General features: G+C 36.3%; 1 protein-coding gene and 1 long non-coding RNA gene across 2 annotated transcripts in view; both read right to left on the minus strand.

Moving 5' to 3' along the window:
• The window catches only part of LOC149034392 (uncharacterized), a 382461-nt gene that overhangs the window by 110202 nt on the left and 257156 nt on the right, over positions 1 to 15103 (minus strand). The gene's annotated exons all lie outside the window — the stretch shown is intronic.
• LOC149034400 (uncharacterized) lies at positions 13765 to 15061 on the minus strand. The gene is made up of 2 exons (XR_016182698.1): positions 14747 to 15061; positions 13765 to 14413 (listed from the first exon to the last, which is right to left on the minus strand). It is a non-coding gene; the product is annotated as an uncharacterized LOC149034400 (long non-coding RNA).

Here is a 15103-nt window from a genome sequence, read left to right on the forward strand (position 1 = left end):
GTATCATTCAGTTCATCGTCTAATTTTTAACGATGAGAATCCAGCAACAAGGATTAAATCTCCAGTCTTATACATGAACGAACTTTGAATTGAATTTGTAATAACCAAATCAGCTACAGAATTCGTTGGTGCACACTTCTCCCGGTTTTTTCGTTAATCTCTTTCCCTACCCTCATTTGATCTAACTCCCGTCTGGGAAGGTTTTTTTAAGTTTGTTTATTGTCGATTATTTCGACGTTTGAGATGATCAGAAATGTTTTCATCCATATTATTAGGTTTTTCTGCGACTGGGGAGCAGGTTCTAGTGGAGTTCTCTGTAAACTTGTCAGCGGCAATTGCTGGTCAGTGGCATCTTGGACGCAGGCAGCTCGAGTGGCCAGCGGTGGTCAAACAGAAACGTCTGCGCAAGAAGTTAGAGACAATCAGGCTCTTTGCGTTTCTTGACGATTCGACGATGTTGAAGAATCTTATAGTGACATAAAGATTTAAAAGTAAACAAGTTTTAAACTACTCTTAACTCATACGTCCAAGGAGATTATTGATTTGCTTACCCTTCTCAGCAAGTACATCTTTGTCGCGCTGATCTGTGAACTACAAATGTGCAGCTTAACTTTTTCAACTTTTTTTTTATGTAAACTATATATACAGCACTACATATAACTAGGAATGAAGCAGAATATTTTAACTGGATGGGGATGGGGAGAAGCCTCCAGGCTATTTGTTTTATAATTTTTTTTCTTGACGTCGAATCAGCTACTTGCTAAGATCTTGCTCCTCTCCCTCCCCACCCTCTCTTACCTCATCAGTCACGCCTTGAATTTGCACGTTTTGTGAAAGATTCCATCAAGTGTGTTGTATCGAAATCGCTAAATCACAATAGTGAGGGGAAAACAGTTGCGTTTGAAAGCAACTGAATGTTCCCTGTGCTGTATTATAACCCCACAGTCTAACCAGGTTTTTTAAGATATTTCGCCTAAAGGGAATCTTGTTTGAAAAAAATATACATTTTATCATCTTAACACGGCAAACCGTTCGTTTCAAAGTATTAATGAAGCAAATATTTATGATTCTTTCATGAGCAGTATTTATTTCTACATGCGCTTCATCCGATAGTCAACAGCTCACATGAATTTCCAGCAAACTGGCGAGATTTTTATGCATAGTCCCAGCTATAACGTAGGTGTGTATAGTGATAGAAAGATAAGTTAAGAAATACTAAAGACAAAAATATGCTTTGAGAGAGAAAAGTATTTATTAATTTTAAGAGATGAACTTCATGGTAAAAAGGAAAATAAACTGCTCTACTGGAAATTCGAACTCTCTTTGGTAATGTTATGAAGTGAAGGCTGTTGGGTGGACGCTTCTCAATGCGTCATACAGTGATAGCAGTCACCCTTGTAATAATAATAATGATAATAATAATTTATTTGTATAGCGCTATTTCTATCGCTATCGAATAGCGCTTTACATTTACTGAATTAAACTTAAAGTGCTTGAAAATCTCAACTGACAGGAGGCAGGCCAGTTGGCTATTTACACAGCGCCGCCGAGGGATTGAACTCGGGGCGACCGAGGACAAATCCAGTGAATGGCAGGGTGGAGGACTTGAACCCGAGACTACTAGATTACAAGACCACCACCGTAACCACTCGGCCACGCCGCCTCGAGTTACTTTAGCAATTGACGCACTTTCTATCGGCGTAATAAGCCACTTTGGTTTACTGGTAACGTAAACGATAGGAACGAGTAATGAAGAAAGATTCCTGAGAGCGCAAGAGATCCTGACGTAAAAATCGATTAAAAGAGATTCCTTAGAGTATGAGAGATACTGACGTAACAATCCATTAAAATAGATTCTTAAGAGTCCGCGAGTTACTGATGTAACAATCAATTGAAACAGATTCCTTAGAGTGCGAGAGATACTGACGTAACAATCCACTAAAACAGATTCCTAAGAGTGCAAGAGATACTGACGTAACAATCAGTTGAACATATTCCTTAGAGTGCGAGAGATATCAATTCATCAATCTTTACTAAACATGCTCCTCTTGCGGGCGCTAGAAGACATATGTGGACACATCTGGATCCAGTCCAGTGCAACCCTTTCCTTAAAGGAAACTCCAACATGGAGTCGTTTCTTGTCTTCTTACGCAGCAATAATCTTCTTTACTATGTCATCTGGTAAACAAATGAATAAAGGGGTAAGTTTCTAAAGAAACTGTGGTGCTGCGTCGGTGGGAGAGTAAAGCAGGTAATTTAGTGTTAACAACTGGGTTGAAAACGTAAATTAGCCACCGTAAAGAGTAAAAAAGCTGACGTTTCGAGCGTTAGCCCTTCGTCAGAGCGATTAGAGGAATTGTGGGTTGTGTGTGGATTTATATGTAGAAGGTGGAGCTACGCCATTGGTGGGAATATTGTGACGAGAAAACAGGAATAAATTAGTTGAATGAAAAGCGCTCGTTGATTCCGTGGGGATTAAGGGTGCCGATTTGAAATATAAATTTTTGTTCTAGTGTTTTACGGCTTTCCGAACTGCCTAGATGTAAGGAAAGGCCGCAAACTGCCATATGCTGTTTAGAATGATAAGGAAGATTAAAGTGTCTAGCGACTGGCTTGGATGCGTCCTTGTCATTTATTTCCACATCGCGAAGGTGTTCTCGGAATCGGTCACCCAGTCGTCTTCCTGTCTCGCCGATGTATAACTTATTGCAATAAGTGCAAGTTATGCAGTAAATAACATTGGCGGAGGTACACGTAAAGTGATCAATGATCTTAATGGATCTTTTGGGTCCCGATATTTTCTCTACGTTGTGAATGAAAGGACAAGTTTTGCATCGTGAGCGAGCGCATTTAAAAGTTCCAGATTGGTCATTGGTATGAAATGAACTCCTGACTAAAAAGTTGCCTATGTTTTTGTCACGTTTGAATGAAATAAGTGGGGGTTGCGAAAAGATAGTGCCAGTCTCTGAATCGTTTTGGAGTAATTTAAAATTTTTAAGAATGATAGATTTAACTGCGTGGTTGTGAGGGTGAAATGTAAGAGTAAATGGAATGCGATCCGTTTTCTCCTTCTCGGCCGTTTGTAGTGCTGCCTGTCGATCGATTTGTTGGGCACGGTGGTAGCCCGCTTGAACGACAGAAACAGGATAGCCGCGTTTATCGAAAAACTGGCACATTGCCTCTGATTTTTCGGAAAAATCAGAGTCGTCACTACATAAACGACGAAGTCTGACGAAGTCGTCGTTTATGTAGTGACGACTCTGATTTTTCCGAAAAATCAGAGGCAATGTGCCAGTTTTTCGATAAACGCGGCTATCCTGTTTCTGTCGTTTAAGCGGGCTACCACCGTGCCCAACAAATCGATCGACAGGCAGCACTACAAACGGCCGAGAAGGAGAAAACGGATCGCATTCCATTTACTCTTACATTTCACCCTCACAACCACGCAGTTAAATCTATCATTCTTAAAAATTTTAAATTACTCCAAAACGATTCAGAGACTGGCACTATCTTTTCGCAACCCCCACTTATTTCATTCAAACGTGACAAAAACATAGGCAACTTTTTAGTCAGGAGTTCATTTCATACCAATGACCAATCTGGAACTTTTAAATGCGCTCGCTCACGATGCAAAACTTGTCCTTTCATTCACAACGTAGAGAAAATATCGGGACCCAAAAGATCCATTAAGATCATTGATCACTTTACGTGTACCTCCGCCAATGTTATTTACTGCATAACTTGCACTTATTGCAATAAGTTATACATCGGCGAGACAGGAAGACGACTGGGTGACCGATTCCGAGAACACCTTCGCGATGTGGAAATAAATGACAAGGACGCATCCAAGCCAGTCGCTAGACACTTTAATCTTCCTTATCATTCTAAACAGCATATGGCAGTTTGCGGCCTTTCCTTACATCTAGGCAGTTCGGAAAGCCGTAAAACACTAGAACAAAAATTTATATTTCAAATCGGCACCCTTAATCCCCACGGAATCAACGAGCGCTTTTCATTCAACTAATTTATTCCTGTTTTCTCGTCACAATATTCCCACCAATGGCGTAGCTCCACCTTCTACATATAAATCCACACACAACCCACAATTCCTCTAATCGCTCTGACGAAGGGCTAACGCTCGAAACGTCAGCTTTTTTACTCTTTACGGTGGCTAATTTACGTTTTCAACCCAGTTGTTAACACTAAATTACCTGCATCTGGTAAACAGTTTCCTCTAGATATATATTTAGGCACATTCCCTTTCTAACAGAATTCTTCCAGAATGAGGTAAGAAGGAAAGTTTCTGTATGCAGCTCCAAATATTGAAAGTTATAGTGTTTCAATCTAGGTACGCATTGTACTTTATTACTCGGGCTTTCCAAGGGAGACGCCCGAGTTGAAATTCCGGCTTGGTTATTTTTTCCGTTCGGTCGCAAATCACAGTCAAGTCCTCATCACGCATGCGTAATCGTTTGAGTCTGACGCATGCGCGACGTTTTGACTGATGAGTACACAGAATGGTGTATATTGCGGACGAAGAACGAAGAGAAGCTTTCGCGGCGCAAAATCGGCACAGACACATTGTGTAAGACGCTCAAAACGCATACAAAATATGCTCACATCGTTCGCAGTAGACCCACACTAAAATATGTCGAGCGTTTTCGGAACGGGTCGGTCTGTGAACCTTATGAGATATCTCTTTATGAGATATCTCTTTATGAGCGAACATTTATGAGTGAACCTTTCATCGAGAAACATGCTGTATCAACTGAGCTATCTAATGTTAATCGAGAGAAGCATAGACGCAAATCTCATCTTGTATGTAGACGTGATCGTGAACCAAGCAGAATACCAATTCGAAGTTTGAAAAGGTTAAGGAACAAGAGCAGAAAGGTTAGAAAAATTTGTCTATGCACGTATTCTCCCATGAATCCCCATGTCATCTACATCATACTGTTATGTTAACGCTAAAAACTATCAAATAAAAAGACATTTAAGTTTAACTGTCGAGAAAGAATTCGTCAATGTATATGAAAGGTAAAATATCGTGCCAGTCGATATTTAAAATTGTTTTGTAACAAACTGATTGTGTTCTTGCAAGAATGAAGCTCATGTAGCAAATTATTGCAACTATAAATTAAGTGGAGACTGGCCCTCCAACATATGTTGACCCTAACAAAACAATAGTAGCTTCCTTAGCCAAGGTAACGAGTTAGTTTTTGGACAGAATGCAGGACAATGTGTTGGAATGAGTTTGTGTTTTTTTATTTACAATGACACACAAGGGATCAGCTCTGCAAATGATCTTATACAAATAATGAATATTGGAAATCAGCTTTAATAAAGCTGATTTCCAATATTCATTCCAATTATTCAACTTTGTCATGATTAGCCAGACAGGCATAATTAATGCAGTCTGAATTACCAACAGCATTAAATGTGTTTGATACTGATTATCAACTGGAATACAGTGAAAGCTACTCTGGTACTGTTCACCAAGAAATTGCTATAGAGGGGTATCAGTACTGTATATCTTTACCAAGAGCCTTTGAGTCGCTCATATTTGAAAGCTACACCAATTTCATATTAACAGTAAGGTGTATTACTGTAATAGTAATATGGGGTTCAAAATATTTGATTCTCATGTAAGAGATTTGTATGGTAGAGGGCAGCCTCAAGGTACATGTGTTCTTCTCGAGGTACCATCTCTTGATAGTTTAGTGCATTATTCTCAGAGTATACATAATGATATATTTGAAGTGAGAGGAGTAAAAATTGAGAATATTCAAAAAGGATGGTGTCTTAAACAGTCTGAATGAAACCATAAACTTTAATCTAAGTTGTGCTGTAGCTCTACACTCTCTTTGCTACTCCATAATGAAATCATGTAATTATTGGAATTACAACTCATCCTTACCCACCATTGTTGACAAAGGCAAAAAGATGTGTTGTAAATCAAGTTTAGAACACAACCAGAACCAGCAATCACCAGCTAATCTTCCAAGAACTGTTAGATGTTTGTGAAACTGAGGTAAATTTGACTAATTTGTTTGAGAGTGAAGGACTATTAACTGATTCACTTTAAAGCAAGTCAATTCTTGAGAATGAAATAATACATAATAGTGAATGCACAGAATTTTTTATATCATATTCTTCATACTGCATCAGTTGTACCTTTAAACCCACAAAAAGATTTAAATATATGTATCCCCCCCCTGCTTTATAATGAAAGACACACGTCCCCTATTCAGTAAATTAAAAACATAAATGGAATGGCTTCACTTGTTAATGCCATTAGAAAAATACTAGAGAAATAAAATACTCTAGGGCAATACAGAATACTGTTTGGTACATGTTCATGTAAAGTAGTTGATAGAAAGGAAAGAAAAAAATTGATGATTAAACATAGGGAAATAACAGTACTATAAAGGAATGGAGCCAGCAGAGAAAAAAATATTCTCGGAGAAAAAACAATTTAGGGATATGAAAAATAATCAGGAAATACAGAAAAAACCTCCCAAAAATACAAAACAATGGATACTGGTTAATCAGGATGCAGTAGTCTTGACTGAATGCATTGAATATCACCCTCTGTTTGTGAAGCAGTTCTGAATCTATTTAATAACTCTGTGAGTGGTTGGTCATCCTTTTGTCTCATATTTTTAGTCAACTCTATCATCTTGGAGAGTAGCCAGGAATGGCACAAATTGTAAACATTTTTATATTCTTGAAAGACAAATTTTCTTCAAATTGGTGGAAGTTAATACAAATCACCTAATATAATAATGCTAAGTCCTGACAATAGACGGTTGTTTGATGTTCATAATATTTCTTTTAGTTTTTGATGGATGTGCAGTCGCAAAGTATTTGATATCACAGAGATTTCATCAATTATTATCAGTTTTAAATCTGACAGTGCCATTCTTATTTGTGTTTTCTTTTGGTCTGACATTGATGTTATATTGTCACCTAATTCTTTAGGGATTGCATACCAAGTGAAAAAACAGTTACGGGATAAACCAATAATTGCATAAAAACTTTGGCGAATGCAAGCACAAAAAACAAAGTTTATTTCCAACAGAAAGCCCAGGTGAACGCAAATATGCGTCTAGTTCAGAATAATCTTCTGTACAATGTCATCTGGTAAACACTTTTCGATAAACACTTTTTGAGGCACATTCCCTTTCTAACAGAACTGTTCCAGAATTAGGTAAGAAAGAAAGTTTCTGTGTACAGCTCTGAATATTAATATTAAGATAGTGTTTCAATTTAGGTACGCATTGTACTTTCTTCCTTAATTTTTTCAGTAGATGACCTAATGTCATGGATGAATAATAAGATGGCCTATTACAAATGACTGGAGTGACAACATACAACTTCTGAAATTGATTTCACTTGATTTAATTATTTAACTACCTTCAAGGTGATTCCTCAGGAAAGAAGTTGTTGGTCAATTTTTTGTAAACTTTCCCTAAATGTTCCTTACCAATGTCTGTTTCAAAAAATACAATAAAAGAGATAGGTCACTGTGCTTGTTTAGGAGATATATGCACCAAACTTACCCCATTTATGCCTGTACTGGCACTAATCATGCATGTCATTTCATCGGTTCACTGTACATTTTGCTGTAGTTGGAAAAAAACTTGATAGGTAGTAAGTCTTGGATGTATGGAACAATTTGATATATAATTTGTGGGAATAGCACTCAAATTTAAACGATATCACCTCAAAATGTTCCTTGAGTCATTCCTTTCAGGGTTATAATTTGCTTCTTTGAGTAATGGCTTTCTGCACCAAAATTATGGGAAATAAACATAGTCACTGTGCTCATTTAAGAGGTAAAGACCATTAATGCATCTCTTTACCTGGTCCATTGATTGATAAACAATACTATGTTCTCAGAATGCAAATGTGCTTATTGGCTTGATTATGTGATATTATGCACAGTACATGATGTGCAGTGCTATACTGAGGAATCACCTTAACACTTTAACTCCTAAGATCTCATTAGTAATTCTCCTACTGTCTGCCATATAGTTCTTGTGATGAAAGTTTGGAGTATTTGGTATTGGATCAACTAGTAATTCCCAAATAAATATTTTTCTTTATTCACATCACTTGTCTGCTTGATATTGTATTGATCTTGTAAGGAGAAATTCTGTCTTGGTCACTCATGGGAGTTAAAGGGTAAAACTAGCTTATGCGTGATATATATAAGCAACCTTGAGATCTCCAGGTCTCACGTGGCTAAACAATTATGAGGTTTGAAATGATTTGAATTGAGGCCAGTCATCTGTACATGTGTTGCTCTGTGTCAGAGTTGGCAAGATTTCTGGGTAACCTCATAGATCATTATACACACAGTTATAAGAACATAGAAACATTGGCATAAACAGTGCACTGATTTTAGGACTACATCTTTAAAGTATGGGGTTATAGGGAAATCTTTCCTTTAAGCATTTGACTGTTCATCTAAAGGATTCTTTAACTCTCCTTGTCCTGAGACATTTCCTTTGTCTTATGTACTTCAAATTTGATGATGCTGATGATGATGATGATCAGGGTGTTCATCATGTACATTGTCACTTATCTAACTTTTAGGACTTTGGCTTTGTCATAGAATAATTGGGGGATATATTTTTCCTCAAATTGCTTGAGTGTCTATGTGAAGGATTCTTTAAACTTTTCTGAAGCTGAAATATTTCCTTTGTCATATGCTTTTGAAATACAATGACAGTTGATTGAGTCAAAGAGCAGGTTCTTTCAACCATTACACTCCCAAGATCTCATTAGTAATTCTCCTTATTTTCTACCCCAAAATTCCTATGATGTTAGTTTTGAGAATTTGCTATTGGATCAACCAATAATCCCCTAATTAATACTTTTCTTTATTCTCATCACTTGTCTCCTTTATTTCATTTTGATATTATTATAATGATAAATTTTCACTCTTGAAAGTTAAAAGGTTAAATCTGTTGGGGTCTTCATTACACATTGTCACTTTCTTGTAAAAACTCGGGTTGGATTTTTTGTTATATCCATTCTTTGGTATTGGTAATTTTTCATAGAAAACATCTCTTTTGTGATAATAACAGTGATGATGATAATAATGATTCTTCCATTTTTTTGTTTTGTTTTTTTATCTAAAAAGACTGCTGAGGTGAACATGGAGATCTTACTTTGTGATAATGATGATGATGATGGTGTTGATTCTCTTTGTTGTCATCACTTGTCTCCTTGATATTGTTTTGATATTATAATTAGAAATTCTGTTGTGATTGCCGTGAGAGTTAAAGGGTGAAATGTATAGGGGTCTTCATTACACGTAGAGACATTTCTTCTCTCTTAAAAACTCAGAAAGGTTTTATGTTTCATCCATTTGTTGGTCTTGGTGATTTGTCATAGAGAAAATCCCTTGTTGTGAATGAAAAGCAACACAAGTATGCACAGCAGACCTATGTTGGAGTGCTTATAGTGTCCCTTAACAATCACAAATAAGCTGTGAGATGGATTATTTTGTTTCCCAATGCATTGCAGGCCTTAATTTTTTCCTTTTTTTAATAATGACAAGAATACATGTAATAATAGCAATAATAACTTACAATAATTCTCTAAGTGCAAACCAAAAGTGTTTACTGCAATTTTGATATAAGTTCTTGCTTTATGTTTTCAGGCTTAGATTGCCTTTTATGAGAAAAAAAACTCTCACTGATGTGCAGCCATGAACAGAACATGTGATATAGTTTAGAAATCCTCACTTGTATTCACTGATTATTGTTATGTCTTCATATTTTTATTTCTTCAGAAAGAAAAAAATTGACGGTTTATTTGCTTGACAGGTCAGATGTTCTTCATTCAGTGTTGTTCCCCAATGCATTGCAGGCCTTACTAGCAAAATAAATAAATAAAAATTCCAGATGAAACTGTTTGATAGCTTAGATGTGCTTGTACAGTGTTGCAATTTTTAGTGGACAACAGAGATTCTTCTACTACATAGAGTTAACTGGGAACTAATGCAAAGGTTATTTTTTAAACTTCACTAAGGTTTCTTTCCTTTGCACACGTGGAATTCAGTATCATTGGAGGGAACATTTGTTTTTTTAATTAGATGGTCAGGGGGATGGAAATCATTTCTGTTTACATTTCCCCTTCGCAATCTACAACTTCCATCAACATCTGCTTACTCAGAATATTCCATTCATCCATTCTTGCTAGTTTGTATACTTCAAGAGCAAAGTGCTTAAATATAGGACCACTTTGAATTAAAATGATACATATTGACCTACTCATTATTGTTTTCTCACAGAAACAGTCAGAGAGAGACTTAATGTGAGATATCTCATGAATCCAGTAAATATTAAACCAAACTTGCTTTGTATTCATTTTATGCCCTTGGAAGCTACTGAAACAAGATCTCAACCTATTGGTGATATAAATAATCCTCTATTTTGCTTAGATCTTTAAATTTTCACCTGCTCCTAGAGTTCACACTCCTAAGATATAGAACCCATTCAAAACTTAACTTACTCAATAATATTATTATGGCTTATTTGAGGGAAAATGCACAGTATTAGCATCAGCCAAGCAATCTATTTTCTGATATTTTAGTTAACCCTTCAACTCCCAAGATCTAATTGCTAATTCTCCCCTCAAGCTGCTACACATTTCTTTGTAAGTTAGTTATGAGAATTTGATGTTAGATCAAGACAACAACTTCTACCTGAGTATTCTTATTACCTTTTTGCCAAGTAACATATGGATATTATAGGGAGAAGTCACATGTTAGTTACTTCCGGGAGTTAAGGTTACTTCCCACCTTCAGAGACAATGGGTTACTTTTTGCAGGAAATCTTGATCCATCATCATTGACACCAGGAGGTCCCTTTGTCCTATTGGTGTGCAGTTTCAGGAAGCGAGATAATCTCCTGGTATGGCACAAGTTGTTTGTGAACCTTTAGGAGCTAAAATCTCATGTTTGATATAGGGAGGAATACAACAACTTTGAGCAAATTTATAGGATGTATAGATTTGATAGATTTTCATTAAATTTTCTCAAAGCATCCTAGGAATAATGACAAAGGAAAGTGTGTTGAGAAATTTTGATATTTGAAATATTTGTCTTGTGGAATCCATTTACGAAACACATCTCAAATATTTTTAGCTAGTCTAACTTTAGATGCCGATATCAACTCAACCAATCAGAATATCGAAAAAGCCAGACACACTCTTGTTGATTGATGCCTTGTGAATGAGACTGCAGCCATTTTGCTCATGCAGCAGCATCCAATGCCCAATAAATTCAATAGAAGAACCTTTGGTTGCTTTATGCCTACTGGCTTCTGACACTTCCTTAAAGAAAAGTTGCTTAAGTTATATTTTTATAGTAATCTGCATTTATTAAGCTTTCCTCTGATATATAGTTTCCTATGATTTTGGTTAAAATAGCACGAGTACAAAATTTTTTCCCAAAAGACACCAGCGAAGCTGGGAAGTAACCTAAACTCTTTAACTCCCAGATCAAATTTCTAATTCTCCTTAATGTCAACCATACAATTCCTATAATGTTAGTTCAGACAATTTAGTATTCGATCAAATAATTATTTCCAAATTGATATTTTTCTTTAATCATCTCACTTATCTGGTTGATATTGTGTTGATATTATAAGGAGAAATTCTGTCTTGGTCACTCATGGGAGTTAAAGGGCTAAAGGATTTAGAATTATCTTGACCTTGCAGTTGTTCATTTCCTGGGATGTCAGTTAAAAGGATGATGGAATTTACCTCCTCTAAGCTGATGAACTTAATTCTCATTACTTGTTCACTCATCAGTGCACTTATGTTTTCAGGGAAAGTTGCATTTTCATCACTTTTGGTAGCTAAATGGTTCAGCGCCAAAAATGAATTGTGAAAGTCAGCTGGTATGAAGTGACATAAGGAGGAGCATCAGGGATAGGAGAACCTAAGGAAAACCTAGAGGAGGGAGGGTGGAGGAACTATGGCTTGTCTCCCCCCTCCCCCACCTTCATCATCACTTCACTTTCAAATGGCACACAGTCCTCAGCACAAATCTCTCTCCATAGACTCTTGCCCTTCAGCTCCCATTCTATATCAAAATTCAATGTGATCATTCCAAAACAGGGGTAGTTTGGTGATGAAGTTTCTGAGCTGTTGAATACAGTTGGCTGTGAGTCAATGTAAAAATGATAACCAGAGGCAAAACACAAGGAAAGATTAATGAAGGCCAAAACACCAAAAGAGGTAGTGAAAAAAAAACCAATGTGACAGGATTGTGAACTTGTGGATAAACTCTGCAGAAAACAATTGTTTAGTGTATTTTGTCAGACCAAGTCTAAGGCTGCAAAATAAATCTGAGAATTAACTCCAACAACCCAATTCAATGCTCAGTTTTATTTACTTACACTTATTTTAGTAAAATAATAAATTTCACTTAATTAACAAAACTGAAAAATCAGAGAAAAATAAGAAATGCAAAAGTACTTCAAATAAGAGAAAAATGTGTAGTGACCACAGGAACAAAAGCTTTCAAGTTAGCCAAAGAATAAGTAGGCCTCCTAAGAATCAGTAAGTTTTTAGGAGCCACTGACTATTAGGAACAAAGTCTGCCATCAGTTACAAAATCTCATCACTAATTATACTTTTCTTAACAGATCCTTTTGACGAACCATTTTCAAACATCATATCAACAACTTCTTTAGCATTTACCTTTTCCTGAAAGTTCTAAAAGATTAAAATATGACAATACTGACCTCCCCACCCAACCCCCAAGGTAGAGGAAAAAATACATAGAAAACTGCCACTTGTACATCATCATACTCAACAAAGCCATGCATTCCTGGTTTGTGATTTTGTTTTCCTACAGTATTCCAACTATCTTTTTGCTAATATCAGTTATCTTTCCGCTCTGAATTCTGGGAGATTGTTTCATTGATATCTTAGGAATTGTTTTTACTCCTCAGTTTGACTTTGGCAGTAATATTTTGTGCAATGCTTGTTCTTCTTTTCTCCTGGTTTTTTACCTAACAACTCACAAAACAAGCACTATGAACTCAAAACCCATGAAAATCTTGTGAAATAATTCATTGTAAATTCACAGATTTTTCACAGGATATTCATGGTTAAATCAATGACATTTTCATGGTCTAGGTGCCATGAAAAAGACCTGAAAAATCCCATGAAAAACCTGTGAAAATTTCCATATTCACGACCCATGAAATATTGAGTAAAGTGACCTAGAAGCCATGAAATACCCATGAAAATGGCATTTCATGGCCTTTTCAAAGGTACTGAGAAACCCATGAATTTCAAGCCCAAAATTTCATGGTGTCAAAGTTCACTAGTTTTTAATGGGTTGCAGCAAATCATGACCCATGAATATCCTGTGAATATGTTAAAAATTCATTGACCATGAAAATTTTCCTTGAATTTTCATGGCCTCTACATGGTTTTTTCATGGCCTCTACATGGTTTTTTCATGGCACATGAAAGTTAATTGCCAGTTAGTTTTCATGGGGTTGTTAGGAATATGCAAGCACCATGAAAATTCTTTGAAAACCCTATGAATTTGGAATTAAAAATTCTTCACTTTTCTTGTACCAAAGACTGTACTACAGTGTATAGCTTGCAGTATACCATAACTGTAATACATACACTATCACTTAAATTATACACTGAAGAACTAACCTATCTAGGAAACTTCTTGGTCCTGTTGTACAAGCACACACACATGAAAGACATGACCAGAAGTTTGGATTCTCTGATAGTTTATTTTGTTTCACCAGCTGTACATAAATATTACTTTAGGATTCCAAAATTGTGATAATTCAGTTTACACTTTCTTAAATAAAAAAAATTGGTATGAAATTTTCTGCATAAAATTAAGATGTTAATGATTTTTAGCTCTATTTTGATATCACTGATTTTCCTTGTGGAGACAGATTCTGCTCCTATATTTCTGAAGGTATATAATAAATTTGATGTGAAAAATATTTGGACGAAATTATTGAAAATATACTCACTGGCTTGATGTATTTTTGTCTAAACTTCAAATATCATTTCCTTCGTCTAATATCATGTGTAAAATGTTATGGACAGTTATTATAATGTCTATTTATGTAACAGCATTCATGTAAATTTCTTGATATGTTTTACACTTGTGATCAATACTCTCAAGGTAACTAACAACAAAACAATTACCAACTTTCTGCACTCTTGCATGTGTGAAGATATATCTATGGCTGACTATGTCAGTGTCTCTCTGTTTTGGCCACCTGAATGTGCCATCCTTCTTTCGGTTATCATTACTATTTGCATCTTCATCATCGTTTGGACCAAGATAGGCTGCTTTAGCAAGTGTGCATTTCCTTTCATCAGTTTTGTAGACCAACACTCTTCACTGTTTGCAAAATAAAGGGAGCACATCATCAGTTATCTAAGAGCCTTTCTTATGTACGTAGTAAACCTAGAAATGGATAACTCGCCAAAACAGGTTCTTTTCAACATGAAGCCGTCAGATACTAAGCGACGCACTATGGAAGTGAGGTGATGGTATTTCGTATTCAGAATTTGACTGTATTTTTTATTCCTAAGAACGGTCGTAGGTATTTCCATACAAACTCTTGTGATGTTTCGCCAGATGATCACAGAATAAAAATTTTCAAGTTAAATCAATAGTTAGCGCGCGCGCTCCGATGTTTACGCGTAATAAGATGACCAAGCTTGAACTTACCCCTTCACGTTGTAATACATGTCGATAACTTCATCTTGAGGAAACCTCTTTGAAAAAACTTTTCAGACGGTCCATTGCGTTGATCTGGAAAAAAAGAGACTGCTACACAAACACTACGAGAAATGCAATTGGAATGGAACCATTCCGTTCGAGGTACAAAAAAAACCGCCACTTCTTCGTAAATCACGTGTACTTTCACGTGGTGACCTTAGGTCATCGCAGCCATCATAGGTCAGCGGTCACATAGTGACCTCACAGGTTATCGTGTTCGACGTTACAAAATGACTCCGAAGAGGTCTCGTTGCTGCGTCTGTAATCTTACAAAATAAAGCAGCACGAAAAGCTGTTCGGTATTTG

The sequence above is a fragment of the Pocillopora damicornis genome, chromosome 14 (genome assembly GCF_964200805.1).
Source record: "Pocillopora damicornis chromosome 14, jaPocDami1.2, whole genome shotgun sequence".
In the NCBI taxonomy this organism is placed as follows: domain Eukaryota; kingdom Metazoa; phylum Cnidaria; class Anthozoa; order Scleractinia; family Pocilloporidae; genus Pocillopora; species Pocillopora damicornis.